Source organism: Ascaphus truei, chromosome 10 (assembly GCF_040206685.1).
Source record: "Ascaphus truei isolate aAscTru1 chromosome 10, aAscTru1.hap1, whole genome shotgun sequence".
NCBI lineage: Eukaryota > Metazoa > Chordata > Amphibia > Anura > Ascaphidae > Ascaphus > Ascaphus truei.
The window spans coordinates 32,643,994-32,660,252 of record NC_134492.1 but is presented as its reverse complement, the minus strand read 5'-3'; the positions used below and the strand labels follow the sequence as shown (position 1 = coordinate 32,660,252).

The 16,259-nt window shown below is 47.3% G+C and overlaps 1 protein-coding gene across 1 annotated transcript in view; it reads left to right on the top strand.

The window, feature by feature from the left end:
* DPYD (dihydropyrimidine dehydrogenase) overlaps positions 1 to 16,259 on the top strand; it is a 755,572-nt gene that overhangs the window by 424,000 nt on the left and 315,313 nt on the right.

Genomic DNA, 16,259 nt, shown 5'->3' with positions numbered 1-16,259 from the left:
ACATTTCATGCTGTGCCCCCCTGCCTGCTCTCCACCGTTCTCGCGCCACCCCACCCCCACACCTTACCTCACTTCGGCGTCAAATGTTGTCGCGGGATTGTGTGATGTCACGTCACGTGAACCACGGCATCATTTGTCGTCACTTTCCCATGGCAACGTGGCATCAAATGACATTGCGGGGTCATGCAGAGTTACGTCACATGACCCCACTGCGTCATTTGACGCCGCGTGCCATGGGGGCGCGTCTTAGCTGGCTGAATCTCGGTAAATAGAGGTTACAGAGGCCTCGTGTGGTCCCCTGGCATTTAAATTAAATGTCTTGGGGAAGAGCGACGGACCTCTGCAACTGTCCACGCCCCCCCCAAAAAAATCTTGCGCCCCCCCAGATTGCACACTCCTGGTGTAGCACATGCTAATAAGGCTTCGATATTTAGAACCTTCTAAAAGCTGCTCTTACTTACAGCCAGACCCTGATTATCATTATACTTTCTAGGAATAGCCTAAAAGCAATGTAATGAGTATAGGACTTAACCCTTTCATTGCAAAAAGCTACAGGTATCATACACAGATATATATATTAGGCATCATCATATGAATGTCCTGGTGGAGAACTCCAGGCTGGGAGTGGGAGAGACCAGGGTTCAGCACACACCAAGCACATCCTTAACACCTATACTGACAAGCCTAAGGCGCCTTGTGATGAAGAGGGTACTAGTGTTAGGCCCAACAGGGTCAGAACCCACATCATCATATAAATGTCTGAAACCCCTCATAAACTATATTATGGGTTTTAGTGATTAAAGTGATATGTTTGTGTGTACTAATATGGTATATAATGTAATAATGACTGTATAAAAAGTATGGGCGTACAATAACTTATATCTTATTTTAGTTGTACATTATTATAAATGAAATATGAATTAATATTGTTGAGGTATGTAGGGATATACATTATTGTACACCCATACTTTCTACAGTCATTATTACATTATATACCATATAATTAAGCGAAAAGGTTAATACGTGTAAAAACTTTTCTAATATTATAACAAGATTTGCATTAGCATTTGGTAACACACAAGAAAATCTCTGTTAATAGCGCTGCCTTAATAACGTGCCTTAAAGTTTAACCAATGCGCATGCGCAATGTATCGGAAAATGAGTCTCATCTCAGAACTACGATAATCCCTGTTCCTACACGTACCGTAAAGGGTGGTAGTTTTGCTAACTGACGTTATTTATTAATATGATTATCTTTGAGGATTCCCGTTAAATGAAGGAAAAATGACGTCAGTTACCTAATTAGGTAAGGTAACGTGACAGTATTTGCCCTATAATTAACGCACTTCTGAGGATCTACCCCATAGTTCTTTATACAATGGGAATGAGTCTAATACAAGTCCAATAACAGTAATTTCAAGCTGCAAACAATGCACAAAATATGGGAAATATAACAACTTCTGCATGTGTTGTTTTCTTTTTTTTTTTTATTAAATATTTTTCCTTTATTGGTGTCGGACAGCAGATTGGTACATGTTACATACATTTATGAGCGACTCAACACAGGAATACAGCTTGATACATGTACAATGTTTGGGGGAGGTTGATGACACACAATAGTCCCTTTTCCAGTTTTCAGTGGTGAAAAAGAGGGGGGATGACGAAGGAGGGGTGGATAGTTGGGAACGACTTTGGACAAAGAGAGGGGAGGGGGGGGGAGGCAAAGATGGGGAGGACTTTGAGGGAAGGGGGGGTCGGTCCTATGGTCCTGTGATTGTGAAGGTCAGGGGGTCTGATCCTGGCCAAGGTTCCCATGTCGAATGGAATTGCGGCATTTTTTGCTTCAGCATTGCCGTTAATCTTTCCATAACCATGATTCCGTTTACCCTAGTGACTACCGTTCTTCTGGATGGGGCTTTGATTTTCTTCCAGGCTGCTGCTATACAGCATCTGGCGGCCGTCAGAATCGCTGCCATGAGCCTGGTTATAGGGGGGGGAAGGTCATCGACTGGTTTTCCCAGCACATAGGTCAGAGGGTCTAGGGGTACCTCCACCTCCAGGGTCTCGGTCAGCAGGCCCTGGATCCGGGTCCAGAATTTTTGGATCTCCGGACATGTCCACCAAATGTGGGACATGTCCCCCCTTTGACCACATCCCCTCCAGCAATCGTCAGGAGTAGCTGGATAGATCTGGTTCAGTCTACTCGGGGTCAGGTACCAGTGGAATAATATTTTGTAAATATTTTCTTTTGTGATGGAACAAATTGAAGTTTTGGAAGCTGCCTCCCAGATATCCTCCCAGTCCTCTATGTCTATATTGGTGTTTAGTTCCTGGCTCCACCTTTTCATATATGCGTGGTTAGGGGAGGGTTGGGCCGCCTCTAGTGTTTTATATATCCCAGAGATGAGGCCTCTTTGGTACTCGCCTCTGAGGCAGAGGTTCTCAAATCTGGTGCACGACGGGAATTTTAAGCTAGGGGATAGAGTTCTCAAAAAATGGCGAATCTGTAGGTATTGGAATATAGGAAGATCAGGGGACGTTAGTTTGATTCTCAGTTCTCGGAGGGGCATGACCTCATCGCCTTCCAGCAAGTCCGCAACCACTCTGATGTTTAGGCCTTGAAATTGGCTGAATTGGGGTCGGGAACAACCGGGCGGGAAATCCGGGTTCCCGAATAGAGGGGTCAATTGAGAGGGGGTTGAAGCTAGGCCATATTTCCCTTTGGTTTTCAACCATGTCGACCACGTGCATCTCATTGCTCCAAGGCTGAGTCTCGTGGGCCTCCTTCCCTTGTGGACGTGAGTCCAAAGCAGGGCTGAGAGGGGGGTCGGGGACGCGTGGAATGTCTCTATTTCCAACCAACAATTGGAGGCCGGGGGGTTGTTCCAAACCACCGCCTGTTTCAGTTGTGCTGCCCGATAGTATCGGACCACGTCCGGCGCCCCCAGATCCCCTCTCGTCCTCGACGCCAAGAGTACCGACCGTGGGACCCTGGCTCTCCGTTGTTGCCAGATGAAGCGCAGTATATGGGACTGAATATTCCTTAAATCTGCTAATGGGACGGGGACAGGGAGGGTTTGAAAATAATAGAGCAGGCGGGGGAGGATATTCATTTTGGCGGATATTATCCTGCCAAACCATGATATTTGGTGGGTCTGCCAGGTCTCGAGATCTCTTAAGATCTGACGGAAAAGGGGAGGGTAGTTGGTTTGATATAATGAGCCATATGAGCTCGCTATTTTGACCCCTAAATACTTAATATGGGAACTATTCCATCTATACTTAAATTTCTTTTGTAGGGATGTCCATACGGGGTTCGGCAGTAATATATTGAGAGCCTCTGATTTGTCTGTGTTGACTTTGTAGTCTGAGAGGTGGCCAAATTGGTCTAACAGTTTTTCTAGGTTGGGGAGGGAAGTGAGGGGGTCTGATAGGGTAAGGATGATGTCGTCGGCAAACAGGGATATTTTATACTCCCTGTCTCCGACTAGGATTCCCTTTACGGATGGGTCTGTTCTAATTCTGGCGGCTAGGGGTTCTATAGACAAGGCGAAAAGTAAAGGGGAGAGGGGTCAACCTTGTCTAGTACCGTTGTGGATTTTTATTGGATTGGATCGGCCACCCGGGAGTTTTAATATGGCCGTGGGGTTGGTATAGAGGGCTCGGACTCCTTCTAGGAACGGGTCTGAGAAGCCGAACTGGCGCATTGTCTGGTCAAGGAAAGACCATTTGATCCGGTCAAAGGCCTTCTCCGCGTCGAGGCTGAGTATCAAGGCCTGGGACTTTTTGAGGTGCACGTGGTCTATAATGTCAATAATTTTGCGGGTGTTGTCAGAGGCCTGTCTTCCTGACACAAATCCCACCTGGTCTATATGAATTAGTCTCGGGAGAATAGGGTTCAGTCTGTTTGCTAGAATTTTGCTGAAAAGCTTGAGGTCAGTATTCAGTAGGGAAATGGGGCGGTAGCTGCCACATTGAAGTGGGTCCCTGCCCTCTTTATGTATGATAGCCAAGTTGGCTGCCGACATAGTGCCTGGGATTTGTTCTCCTTGGAGAAATGAGTTAAACATTTCTAGGAGGTAGGGGGACAGGGATTTTGCTAATTTTTTATAGTAACCGTTGGTAAAGCCATCCGGTCCTGGGGTCTTTGCTAATTTGAGTGAGGATATTGCTTTATCTAGCTCTTCTTGGGTTATGCTCTGGTTTAAGAACTCAAGTTCTTCTTGTGAGAGGGAGGGGAGGTTGCATTGGGTTAGATAGTCGGTGGTGCTCTCATCATTGGGGTCTGACTGATTGATGGGGTGGAGGTTGTAGAGGTCGGTATAGAACTCTGCAAATTCCCGGGCAATATCTTTCTCATTATATGAGATTTGACCACTTTTGGTTTTGATTTTTGTTATCTGGGTCTTTGTCTTAATGCCTCTTAGTTTTGAGGCCAAAAGTTTGTCCGCTTTGTTACCCCTATCATAGAACCGCTGTTTGGTCCATTTCAGGGCTCTCTCTACCTCGTCAAGTTGGAGTATTTTTAGGTCGGATCTCGCTTTCTCAAGGGTTCTAAACACCTTTCTCGATTGGGATTGTTTATGCAGTTGCTCTAGCTTTATGATTTTTTCGGTTAGTTCTTTCTGGGCTTTCTGTTTTATTTTTTTCCTATAGGAGGCTAGCGATATGAGTTCCCCTCTTATAGTGGCTTTGTGGGCTTCCCAGAGCATTGCTGCTGCCGGGACCGAGCCTTTGTTTAACTGGAAAAAGGTGTGCAGTTTTTGTTTAATTGTCTTGATCACTTGTGGGTCGTTGAGAAGCGAGTCACTGAGTTTCCAGGAATATACTGTTGTTTTGACGAAGGGTAGAGAGAGGGTGAGTATGATAGGGGCATGGTCAGACCAGGTTATTGGGCCTATGTCGGAATGGGAGGATGCCTGGAGTACATTGTTGGTGCCCAGAAAGTAATCGATCCGCGAGTAAGACTGATGGGGGGTTGAGTAGAAGGAATAGTCCCTCTGGCCCACATGCTGGGTCCGCCAAATGTCTGTCAGCGAATACTCTCTGATAGTGTTCTGGAACTTTTGGGCCTTTTTCTGCAGTTGGCTAGAGTATGGGGTCGCTGTCTGCCCTGATCTATCTTGGTCCGGGTCAAGGACCATATTTGCGTCACCGACGAGGAGGAGGGAGGAAAGTGTCGATTGGTCAAGGGTACTAAGAAGGTTCTGGAGGAATTGGTTCTGGTTTGCGTTCGGGGCGTAGATGTTGAGAATGGCTATGGGGGAGCCTGACAGTGTGCCTTTGAGGAGTATATATCGTCCCTCTGGGTCTTTGGTTACCTGTGTAAGGGCAAATGGGGTGTTGTTTTTAATCAGAATAGCCACCCCTCTTTTTTTGTTGGGGGAGGATGCAAAGAATGCTTGGGGATATGTATGCTTAAATGTGTTAGGAGGGTCAGCAGTGTTGAAATGGGTTTCTTGGATACATATTATATCTCCTTTGGTTTTTTTAAATTCTTGGAGGGCTAGTTTGCGTTTGCGTGTTGAGTTAAATACCTTAACATTCAGGGATATGATCTTTATTGACGCCATTAATGGGGAAGGGGGGGTCTCGGGGTTAAACCCTTGTCCCTGAGGTATTCCCATGTCAGGGTCGGCTTGGGCCTTGTTGTGAGTATGCGGGGGGGGGTTTCTGTTGTGCCATAGGTAGGTGGTGGGTAGGGGAGGGGGGGGAAGGGTGGAGTAAGAGGGGAATGGGGGGGGGGGGGCGACACAATAGGGCAAGAAAGAAGGTGGGCTGTCCTGGAGCCCGAAAAAGATTCCTCTTGACATTCTGGTGTCAAGGGGGGGGGGTACAAAAGACCCCTGGGAGAACTTTCGGGGCGTCACTCACAGATCGGAGCCAGGAAGTCGGGTCCGGCGCCCTCACTAGGTTGCGGGCAGAGAGGGGGGGGGGGGGTGGGGAGGGGGGGGGGAACTTAACATATACGTAGTCCGCATGAGATTTACACATTGCTCTCGGGGGAAGTACTTTTCCTAGATTGAATCTCCGCCTAAACTTTATGGTCATTGTCTATACAATCAGTATTGGCACTTATATTCATACATATTGAGACAGGTTGGTCAGACATAGTAGCTTCGCCCTGGGGCTGAGAGGAGAGGATTGAGGGTAGGTGGGGGGGTAGGGGGTGAGGGGGGGTAGGGGGTGAGGGGGGGTAGGGGGTGAGGGGGGGTAGGGGGTGAGGGGGGGTAGGGGGTGGGGGGGGGGAGAGGGGGGGTAGGGGGTGAGGGGGGGTAGGGGGTGGGGGGGGGAGAGGGGGGGGTAGGGGGTGAGGGGGGTAGGGGGTGGGGGGGGGGAGAGGGGGGGTAGGGGGTGGGGGGGGGAGAGGGGGGGTAGGGGGTGGGGGGGGGGTGGGGGGGAGGAGAGAGGGGGGGGAGGAGAGAGAGGGGGGGAGGAGAGAGAGGGGGGGGAGGAGAGAGAGGGGGGAGGGGAGAGGGGGGGGCGAGGGGGAGGGGGTGGGGGGGAGGGGGGGAGAAGGGGGGAGGGGGGCTGGGGGGGGAGGGGGAGGGGGAGGGGTGGGTGGGGAGGGGGGGAATTTGGAGGGGGGGGGGTGGGGAGGGGGAGGGGGGGGAATTTGGAGGGGGGGGAGGGGGTGGGGGGGTGGGGAGGGGGAGGGGGGGAGATTTGGAGGGGGGGGAGGGGGAGGTGGTGGGGGGGGGGAGGGATAGGAGAGGGAGGAGGGGGGGGGGGAGAGGGGGGGAGGGGAGGGGGGGGAACTCGACATATACATCGTCCACCTGTGGTTTACATATTACTCTCGGGGGGAGTACTTTTCCCTAGAGTGAATCTTCACCTAAACTTTATGATCATTTTCTATACATTCAGTATTGGCGTATATATTCCTACAGAGTGAAACAGCTTGGTCAGATCTAATATCTTAGCTCTGGGGGGAGAGGGAAGGGATGAGGGTAGGTGGGGGGATGAGGGGGGGGAGGGAGGGGTGGGGGTAGGTGGGGGGATGAGGGGGAGGAGGTTGGGAGGGGTGGGGGGGGGTGAAATGAGGGGGGGGGATAAGAGGGGGGGAGCACAATATTTACATCATCAGCATAAAATTGAAACATTGCCTTCTGGGGGAGATCTTTTCCCCAGTCATGATATCGCATACCGCTTGTGGGTGTCCTTTATACAGTCAATATTGGAGTATGTCTCAACACGGAGTGAGACAGGTTGGTCAAACACATCCAGCATGGGGAGGGGAGGGGGGAGGGGGGGAGAGAAGGGGAGGGGGGGGAGAGGAGGGGAGTAGAGGTGGGGGGGAGGGGAAGGGGGGGAGAGGGGGAGGGGAGAGGGGGTGGGGAGGGTGGGGGGGAAGCTGGGGGGGGGGAGAGGGGGGGGAAAGGGAAGGAGGGGTGCATTTTATTTACAACATCCTTCATTATTTGGGGGGACACTCCTAAGGGGAGCTCCCTCTTATCTCTGGGCCATGCTTAGAGTATAACATTGTGCCTTAACTAGGCCTGAGCGACTTATACAATGCTAGCATGGTTTTGCTTAGGAAGTAATGGGTTACATTTCTCTTTGCTACCGGGGGGAGAGGAAAGAGAGAGAAAAAAAATTAAAAAAGGGGGTGGGGGGGGGGTTGCCAACGTTCGTTCATACAACCTGCTTGTTGTGAGTGGGGGGGGGGGGGGCGGGGGTCACCCGCAGCAGTCTTTGGGTGCTTGAGTTTGTTCAGAGAGTCCCTGGGTCTCTGGCCTCGGAGCTGGATCTCCTCTGGTTGGGGGTTAGTGGCGGGTTCTCATCTCGCGAGGGCGTGGAGAACGAGAATACGGAGTAGCGCGGATGCTGATCCCCGTCCCTGGAGCTCGGATCCTAGCGGGCGTTGTCCCTTGGTTCCTGCGGCCTCGGGCGGGAACACAGGGGTGAGTAGGTTGGTTACTCTGGTTAACAAGCGGGGGGGGGGGGTGAAGGAGAGGGACCGTAGTGGGGAGGGGGAGAGAGGGGAGGGGGAGAGAGAGGGGAGGGGGAGAGAGGGGGGGGGGGGTCCGGCAAGAGACTCTGGAAGGAGAGGTCTGTTAGAGGCGTCCCTGGTTCTCCGGTCACGGGGGTCGGGCCTCCTCTCGCTGGGGCCCGTGCTGTTGTCTTGCTCATAGAGATCGCGAGAGGGCGACCTCTGGTGGACTTGCAGGGAGGCGCAGGTACTGGAGTCTTCCGCCGGTGCCTGGAACTCTGTGGGAGCAGCTGCAAAGAGGTGAGTGGAGGGGGGGGGGATGTACGGGAGAGGGGAGAGTGGGGTGGGGGGGAGGGTGTGGGGGGGGGAGGGTGTGGGGGGGGGGAGGGGAGGGGAGGGTGTGGGGGGGGGGGTGGTTTGCAAGTAGCTGTGTCTGGGCCTGTAGGGTCTACGGTGCCTTTCACATCTTGGGGGATTTTGGCGGCAGGTGCCTGCTTCAATCCTCCAGGGCCTCTAGATCTGTGTGGTGTGTCTGTGAGGGAGACTTGCGAGTTCTTGAGTCCCACTAGGCAGCAGGGACATCTTGGTTCACCGGGGCCGTTGACTAGCCAGTCTCTCCGATGCTCGGGGGGTTTCTTGGGGGGCCGTCTCTGGAGTTGCCTCTGTGGGGGGGCGTTTGTTCTTCGGTGGGGGGAGTGGGATCCCTAGAGCTTTTAGGAAGTCCTTTGAGTCCTCAGGTGTGGATACTGTATAATGGCGGCCATTGCGGAGCACCACCAATTTGAAGGGGAACCCCCAGCGGTATTTAACCCCTTGGTCTCTGAGGTAGGTGGTGAGTGGGCGCATCGCGTTTCTCTTGTTGATAGTTAGTTGGGAGAGATCATTAAATAGTTGGATCTGTACGCCGTCCATTGATACTGAACGCAGATCTTTGGCGGCCATCATGATGCGCTCCTTTGCAGAGTATGCGTGCATTCTAAGCACCACATCTCTGTGACGGTTGGGGTCTGCTGACTTTGGGCCTAGGGCTCTGTGAGCTCGGTCAGTGTGTAAATCATGGTCTGATAAGTCGGGGACAAGCTGTAGGAAGAGCCTGCGGAGGTAAGGTTGTAGTTCCTCATGTGTGATGTCCTCAGGGATGTTTTTAAGGCGGATATTCTGCCTTCTTTCCCTGTTTTCAAGATCCTCTAATTTGTTCTGTAAGTCGCGGACCGCATCCCCGCATCTCAGGACTTCCTCGTGGGTCTCAGCTTGCTCGTTTGATATTCCCTCCACTTTGCTCTCTAAGTCTTCTGTTCGCTCCGTTAGCGCTCCTATTTCGGCGCGTATGGTCTGGAGGGCTTTTTCGGTGTCTTCTTGGACCCCTCTTCTCATTTTGGTGACGAGAGCGTCAAAAAATTCTTTATTTAGAACGGGGGGGTCCTCATCAGCCAGGCTCTGTCGGCCGCTTGGCGCCTCGTGCTCCGGATCTCCCTCGGCGCCATCTTGCCCATCAGGGCTGATACCAGCCAGGCGCTGTGCCGGGGGGAAAAACTTGGTTACCGGGTACTGATTTTTCTTTTGAGATTTCCCTGTCATCTCAGCAGTGTTAGGGGTTGGTCTGGAGTCTAAATTCGGGGGGTTTGGGGTGGGGGAAAAGCTTATTCTAATAGCTTTATCTGTGAGGGCGCCAGGAGCTCTCTCACTAGCAGACCATCGGCTGTGACGTCACCGGAAGTCCGTGTTGTTTTCTTTTTATTCACACAATCCAATCCTCCTCGTAGGAAGATTGCTGGCTGCAATTATTATTTTACAATTCTTTATTCAGAAAGCAGAGCATGAGCTTAGGCAACAACTAAGTGGTTGTTGAAAAAGACATATTTCTAGCTTTTGCATATTAATATTCACATTAGAATTATCAATTGTTACAGCCCAGAATGGGATTAAATCCATTGTTTAACCTACTAAGAAGCATCGTCTTGAAAAGGCTCAGGTTTCATAACTTCCATACTAATTCAATTTCCCACCCAGAGCATTGTAATGAAGTGAAAACATGATATACATTAATGTTTCCATTACTACAGTATATGGCAATTTTAACACTTTTCAGCATAAATCTATGGCTTGTGTAAGGAAAATATCAGTCACTGGTTAGGTATAGGGATTGAAAATAAAACGAGTAACATTTCTGACACTAGGCGGGGTTACCCACTATCTCAGTTTAAGTAATAATCCCCTACACCAGGAGCAGCCAACTCCAATCCTCATGGGCCACAAATGGGTCAGGTTTTAAGGATATCCCTGCTTGAGCATTCAATGACTGAGTCATTGACTGGGCCACCTGTGCTCAAGCAGAAATATCCTTAAAACCTGACTTGTTGGTGTCCCTTGAGGACTGGAGTTGGCCACTGCTGCCCTATACCGTTTACATGCATAAGTTAACTTAAAGATGACTGCAAATTCAAACCATACATCAAACATTTTAAGGCATAAGAAAAGCAAAAGGGCTTATTTTGCCATTAGGAAAGTCCCTAAGCTGCATCCACATATTGATATTATGTAAGCATTGTCCAGTAAGTAAGCGTGATGTAAAGCAATGTTGCAAGCAATACCAAATATGCAGTTTAAAAAAAACCCACTAAAACCTGATGTAGAACAACTAACCTATATTTATTACAATCTACTGTTTTGTAATGCATTTAGGAGTCCTAGCAGCAATAATACACCCCCCCCCTTTTCTTATTTTTATATGTAAAGCATGTGACAATGTATTCTTAACTTCTTACCTTACATTCTTACCTAAACTGGCAAACGTTTGGTGCTCCTGTTGTAAATCCGTAAAAATCCTTCATGTGTGCCTAATGAAATGGCTGCCTTTCAGTTTCAATCAATACTTGTATGTATCTATGTCTTTATTTATATAATGCCATTAATGTACATAGCGCTTCACAGCAATAATACACGTGACAATCATATAAATAACAAATAATATACATAACACATAAAGGGGAGAAGTGATTCAGACATAAAAGTAACATTTAGTAAAAGGAGTCCCTGCTCCGAAGAGTTTACCTTCTGTATTGTAACTCCACAGCTATAATATATCCATATATAACTAAGGTAACATTATCTATTGTTACAGTTTGCAGCTCAAATTTCTGGGAACATTGGCAACAAATTATCCCAAACAGGAAAATGTTGCAAAGATCTTGCACTGCTTGGGAGGTGGGCTAAAGCCTGCTATAGAAATCAAAGGATGCTCAGTGTATTAAAACATTAAAAATGGCATTAAGAGTTGAATAAAAATATTAAAAAGTCACTATTATCTAATCCTACAGAACTTTTTTAATTAAAAAAAAAAAAAAGATATACTGTAAGATTTCACATGTTTTGCTGCTTTCAAAAATGACTGTCAAAGGCAGTAAACATTAGTGGTTTTCTTTGCGAAAGCCAGAAGATTAAGCAGAAGGCAGAAAATTTAGTTTAGATAGCATAATGTTTGCTTTTATTTGGATGTTTTCCTCTCTTGTGAACATGTAATTCTGATTAATCAGAGACATCTGCTTTCACTCTGCTGGTGACATGCATTGATTTGTGTGGCTGTCACTTTCAATAATCAGCAGCAGTGCCTTCATTACATGCACTTGGTGATGTGACTACGCATGCGAACTTCACTGCATATCTCTCTTTGATCTATTTTTGCTTTCACCTCATTTAGCTGCAACGAAAATAGCACTACGATTATGTGCAAACTGAAAAGCTGCGGTATACTCTGGGTGCGCACTGAATCAGCATTCTTATAGATAGCACTGTTTTTATGCAATTATTATTATTATTGTTATTTTTTATGTATATGGCTCCAACGTATTCAGAAGCACAGTACAATGTGGGAGGGAGGACAATAGCATTGTAAATAAGAGTACACATATGTTAGGACAAAACGAGACAGTAAGAAGCTCTTCCCCAAAGAGCTTACAATCTAAAATACATGTGTTAAATCAAACAAATTGATCAAGAGAATCAGACGTAGACTCTAAGAAGAAGACATTAATTAAATTGTGTGATACAGTCAGTGGTCTCACTATTAGCTAAAGTAAGGTATGATCATGGTTAAGTGCATCTGTGACTTACTGATCCATGAATAGACACATAACAGATACATATATCTTTCCGTAGCAGGCACATAACGTGCATTATTAATGGCTTGCACATACACCATTAGCTAGTCATTTTCCCTAATAGTTTGACTTGGAAGAATACTCTCAAGGGTGCTGTATCAAAGATTTATTTGAGAACAAATGGTACGCAATTAACAGCAGTTTTGCGACAGAAAAACAATCCCACCTTTCTAGCTAGTTTTGCATCATTTGTGAAAAAAAATTCATACATGGATCCCCTTGATTTATTGATTTGAATTTTTAGTCCTTGTGCTATCCTACTGTGGTTAAAGCAGCAGAACAGGCTGCATTGTGTTAAAAAAAGGTTCATTTCAGCTCTGGGGACCCCCTGTTTTCAGAGATACTTACCTCCGTAGCGGTGCCGGTATCTATGCAGATAGTGAACTGTGTGCCTCACATAATGGTTGGCTTTAAATGCCCTGAATGACGCGGGCCAATAGGAACCTGTGACATCATCTGTTGCGACTTCCTATTGGCCAGCGTGACCGGGACATTTAAACTTCACAGGGATAACAGCACCCCCTACGAAGGTAAGTTTCTCTGGAAACAGGGGGTCCGTAGAGCTGAAATGAACAAGCTCTGCTCTGGACACCCCCTGCTTCAATCTTGTCATTAATCATTTTTTAAACACAATTCAGCACGTCCATCTGAAAAAAGACATAAGACTGGGAATGCATACTCTATACTCTATTACCTTTTTACTGAGCACTGCTACTAGCTAGTATGTACAGTATGTATATTTGTATTTACATTGCATGCATTGTTGAACTAGTCGCAAGCTGCTCTTCCAGATATCATACAAAACATAATATAGATAGGGAGATATAATACAATACGGCCATAAGTGCATCAAGGATAAAAGTAAACTCTGGGGGGGAAAGGGACTCTGTCCATTAGAGACTAAAACCTTTAGTCATAATGCATTGAAAGACATTTCAGGTGTATGTTAATTGAGTCCATATGTTGCTGAACAATCTATTATTTTTGCAGAACCCCCGAGCAGCAGGAAATACTGTATATTTCAAATGAAGTAATTTGTAAAATGTTTGCTAATATGATCCGTTGATTTATGAAATACATTTGCTTTCAATCAAAACCATGTCAGTAAATTGTACAGTATGAGGCAGCTTAGTGCTCAGTGGACATTGAACTAGTGCGAAATAGAAGCAGTAAGAAGTGGCACAGGAAAGTTGCTTAAATGAAGCCGGGCGATCATCTTGCATCGGAAATGTCTTGTGTGTTTAAGGCTGCGCTTATAGTGCCGGCAATGGCGACAGTGACGCAACGTCGCGGCGAAACAAATGTATTGCCGCCTTCGCGTGCGCTTATAGTAGAAGCGACGCGACGGCTTGGTCGCGATCGCTGGAAGTCAATTTGATTTTTTCAGCGACCACAGCCTTACCCGCTGCGTCATTTGACGTGCATTGCCATGGTGATGAGTCACGTCACATGACCCCGTCGCGGCATTTAATGCTGCGTTGCCATGGCGATGCATCGCCGAAGACAAGATGGGAGACACTGCAGAGGCCTCACGTGATTCCCTGACACTTCCTTTAAATGCTGTGGGGAAGAGTGCTGGGCCTCTGCAGTCACCTCGCCCCCTGGAAAAATATTGTGCCCCTCCCCCCACTTTGTGCACCCCTGGTCTACATGAACATTTCTTGACTTCGATTCGCATTTAGAAATTGCTGTGCACTATGTTCTATGCATGTACACTATGCCAGCTGTTATCTCCCCACAATTTTATTACCTCCACTTATATTTTCTGACTTCTTTGCAGTCTAGTGCAGGGGAGCTCAACTACAGTCCTCAAGACTCCCCCCCTAACTGGTCAGGTTTTAATGGTACCTCAGCTTCAGCACAGGACGCTCAATCAGTGACTCAGTCAAAGAGAAGTGCAGGCCAGTTCTACCAATGACATTGTCCCTCTTCTGCGTAAAGCACATGCTTTCAAATGATACTTTCAATACTTGTATTCATTTCCAACATTAAAGTAAATGTAAAAAATAGTTAAACAAAATAATGGTGTAAAATGAAATAACCCAGTTTAAAAAAGGTTTACAGTAGGTTTTCGTTAATAGTTTGACTATACACTACCGACACACTTTATTGAAGTGTGGTCGGTACCGCAAGCCGGGAAATCTCCCGGCTTGCTAGTGGCCGCCCCTCGGCGTGCCGCGCGTCATAGACGCGCGGTCACGCGTCATCGGGAGCGTGCGCCCCCTGCACGCGTGTCCAGGGGCTCCCCGAGGGAGCCCTGGTGTCCCGCGATCGCGGGACAGCGGCAGGGGGTTCCGGGGGACCCGGCGGACCCGGCAGCGGTAGGGAGAGCGCCCCGATCGGAGGGCGCTCTTCCGCTGCTTCGGCGTGCGCCCGTCACACTCGGGCGCGCGCCAGGCTACTGCTGCGGCACAGAACGGGCAAATGCTCGAATAAACTGTGCCGCAGCAGTAGATACAGCTCAACCCCGTTACAACGTGAATCCGCTTATAACGTGCTGCAAGCGTGGCTCCCAATTTTCGTATCTATGAATACTTTACAACACGATTATTGGTATCTTAAATACTTTATTGTACAATGCATACAATTGTACATTATTTCTAACGCGATCCGCTTATAGCGTGATGTGATTCTTTGCACCCCAAGCACAGCGTTATAAGGGGGTTGAGCTGTATATATTTTAAAATGAAGCATGTCACTATCAGTTCTACAGCCTGGTTTTTTACATTTTTATTGCAATTAACATGATTTAAAATAACAATTAATAAATATATATGTATATATATATATATAATATATATATATATATAATTATGAGAGAGTGCGGTTAGTTACTTAACATAGAATTCCAACTTTATGGTGCTTACCCGAAGAAGCTATTTAAAATGTATTAAAACGAAGAGACTTGACATTTGAAATTCTGATGTTCCTATTATGAGAAAGGTTATTCTATGGAGTTTTGTTATGATATGAAATATTAATATTTCACAATACCGTTTTGATGAAGTACAATTTGCCTAGCTTTCATATAATAAAGAAATTAAATGATTACCAAGGGAGTTGAGGCAAAATTAGAGCCCTGCCTGAACATCTGCTTGAAATTTTATTATCCTGTCCTGCTGAAATCATTACTCCCTGGTTGTTGCTTCAAGATTGACAGCTGAATATTGCTTGGATGTCTGTTGTAAATATATGTAATCCCTTCTCTGCCAGGGCGGATTGGAACACATTGCAAAGCAAATGTGTTACAGGTGCCTCCAGCCGGGAATGAGTTAAACGAGGTCTTTTTTTGAGGGGGGGGGGGTTATTTTAGAAATGCAGTACATTGTTTTGATTATTCTCATTCCCATACTTTTTATTTTTTATATGCCCCTGACATTTGTAGATGCCAGATTGTGGCCTAATATGCTGTAACAAAAATAGACCATCGACTTGAAGCCAAATGCCAGTTGATATCTCAGTAAACAGCAGCATTCTTCTTCTTTATTGTGAGGCTGATATACTGTACAGTATAAGCAGGATGGTCTTAAGGGAGATAAATGATCAGATCATTAATGTTAAGACTACAAAAGGTTTCGCTATGCGGCAGACCAATAAAATATATATATATTATTTTTTTACCCGTAACGTGAATGTGCCAAAATAAATAGTGATGAACATATTGTCAACTTTACCTTGAGCAGAAGGTCTCACAAAACGTGCCTTGGACGGGTATCATTTTATGCTCTAGTCTTTCGCAGAAAGTTTAATTTTCTGGTAGAAAGTGTAAGTTAGCAATAGTTGGTGGAAAGTGCTGTTCAGTGATCTGATTATTTACGTGTTGCAGGTTGTGGAGATGTTGTTGTGTAGGATATCCCAGGGGACCGCAATCTTTTTTTTTTTTTTTTCCCTGCGCCCCCCGGCCAGCTGTTCCCCTCTCTCTGCGCCCCCCCCTCCCCATTCATACCTCGACGTCGGGATGTTACGTGACCTTGCGGCGTCATTTGATGCCGCGTTGCCATGGCGACTTGTCTTCAGAAGCCGCCGGAGCCAAGGTAAGTGCAGTTTACAGAGGCCTTCGCCACTTCCCCGGCACTTAATTTAAGTGCCTTCGGGAAGTGCGCGGGGCCTCTGTAAACCCTGCGCCCCCTGCAGACAATCTCGGGGGGGCACGCACCCCAGTTTGCGCA